Below are 2609 nucleotides of genomic sequence, written 5' to 3' on the forward strand. Positions count from 1 at the left end.
ACAAATATTAGAATTACATATCCATCCAAACATAAACAAATGCTACCTTTGTTTTCTCCACTGCATGGGACCACAAAGGCCCCACTTTATCAGGAAAGAGCAAAAGAGTGATGTACTGTATGACTCAAAGAAGGAAATAACTCCTGATAAATACTTTGTTGTTTTATTAATCATTCATGTAAGCTGATCACTCAGCTGCTGTCTGTATACTACGTTCTGATTAATCTCTGCCTTTGTCTCATAAAATCTGAACATTTGACCTCCACAAGTAGGAAGCTTGTAGATTTCTTTCTTGTTCTTTTTATTCACAGAACATTCTTTGTTCATGCCTTTTCTTACAGGTTCATTTTAAGCATTTTTTTCATAAATCAATATTCTGTCTACATGCTCTTTCTGCTAGAGAAAAATCCCAACTCTAATTCGATTTTGGTTGTCTGACAACCAGCAGGTGTTACAAGTCTACACCCAGAGGGTGTTAAAATAAAAAATAAAATTTGAATAGTCTCTGCTGCACCCATAGCTTTCTGCCCCGAGGCGCCAAACCAGCTCAGTGATCTGTTCAGTTAAAAAAAACAGATGACTCGCCAAATTTGGACACTTCACCCCTGTCTTGGAAGGTCGCACTTTATGTCCGCTGAAAGGATGGGAGAGTATGTGTTCAGCTGACAGCAAGTACAAAGGTGGTCCACGTTTTCATAGCGCTAACTCTAGGTCCTCAGACAAACATTTCTCTCACAAATTTGTGCAAATAAGAAGGTGAATGTGTTTGAAAATATTGTTTTATGCAGCTGTTACACTCAATACAGCCTGAGTTGACGTTTTTGGCTATGCTGAGTTGCGTTGCAAAGAACCTTGATAAACTGTGTCAACTAATTCTTACCTCTCATGACCCCCCTCACCCTTGTCTAGAGTAGGGAGGGAACTCCAGCATAAAGACTGGTACAAGACTTCTAAGCAATCACCCCTATTAAGACAGAGAGAAGGCACACTCAAACTATTTTATCTCACAAATAGGCCAAGGAAAAATATGCTTCCACAGTACCTTGAGATATATTCTACATTGATGGTCACTGGATTTGCAAGTTCTCTCCTTGCAATGTTTCATTGTATTTGTGTTGGAGGCGAGAAAGAACAAAGGTGGCGCAGGAACAGTTCAAGGGGCTGGAGTCACATGACCAACACGGAGCGAAGTGATCATCCGTCCGAACGGTCAGGTAACTGAGTGCACTATAAAGTGCACTATATAGTCTGCACTCAGTGGCGCAAAAACTGAGTATGCAGCGCATGCAACGCATAGGGGCGCTGCACTCGAGGGGGCGTCAAAAAACCCCTCCAGAAAATAATTTTTTCTAGTTGTCATTTTCTATGTTTAACAGCATAAAACGATCAATAACAGAGAGACAGCACTGATTATGCGCCCCTCTGATGCGCCCCCACTGATTATGCGTCCCCTTCGCCTCTCCTCCTGTCGCTCTCCCTTCCCACACAGGTGGCTTGGGCACGCGCCCCTAAGAGGCGCACTCAGTCCTGTTTCTCTTACCGGGTACTCTTACTCTTACAGTGCTGCCTGTGGAGCTTGTTAACAGTTACTTTTTGTACATCTGCTTCTTTTTGTTTTTCTGTTTCTATCTCCAGTCTGCCTTGGAGGATGGCCGCTCACACTGAGCCTGGTTCTGCTGAAGGTTTCTTCCTGTTAAAAGGGGGTTTTCCTCATGGAACGTCCATGGTCTGTCTGTGTATGAATAGGTATGTGTTGCAAGGGTGGGTGCAGATGCAGGTGTGTGTATGGAAGTGTTTTATGTACTGTAAAGGTACCAACTCAACTATGACCTAGATGACAGGGAGTCAAGTCACGTCTGAGATTCAGCCTGATCATATCTCCGTATGGTAAACATTCAGCCCCATATCTGCAGTAAAAATAAACAATGGTCATGCGCACTAACCCCACCCCCAGAGCAGTTTGTCTGTGGAGTATTTGTTTCCCTGGCTACAAGAATGAGAAAGTTATTATCTAAGGTCAGTTTTGTTTGCTTTAGACTGTGCGTGGCTGAAACAGTTCTGCAGTTATATCTGAAGGCAGGGCCAGAAGTCTCACTTAAGGAGAAGTTTGGTTTGTTTAGCCTGACCCGTGTCTGGAAGTTGTTTGTAATTAGCTCTTTTGGTTAGTTAAGCTTTTTTGAATTTCCTACCTTCTTAAGCTCTATGTTATAGGAGACCTTATTTATTTTCAATTTTCCATTTTATAGAAGTACAGTACATTTAAAAACTGAATAAAAAGTAAAAACAGTCTTTTGTTAATCTAGTGCCATCTTTTTCCTCTGTTTTCTGGTAAAAACTGAAAAGACAAACATTAAAAACCTTTCTGATAAAAAAAAAAACACCCATATTACCTCCCTTCTCCTTTGCTGAGTTGCGTAATGACAATGCAAGACAAAAGCACCCAATGCGGTATATTCTAGGAATATACCGCATCTATATTTCATGTCAGTAGGTGGTTTTTTATGAATGAAAAAATAGGAAGTGGGTTTGGTATGAAGTCAGGTGAAATTCTACATGTAGCAGTAGCTTCAGCTGAGTATTTAACAGTCTAAAACAAAAGTTACAAAAAT

This window comes from Cyprinodon variegatus, unplaced genomic scaffold, assembly GCF_000732505.1.
Source record: "Cyprinodon variegatus isolate N-32 unplaced genomic scaffold, C_variegatus-1.0 Scaffold458, whole genome shotgun sequence".
NCBI lineage: Eukaryota > Metazoa > Chordata > Actinopteri > Cyprinodontiformes > Cyprinodontidae > Cyprinodon > Cyprinodon variegatus.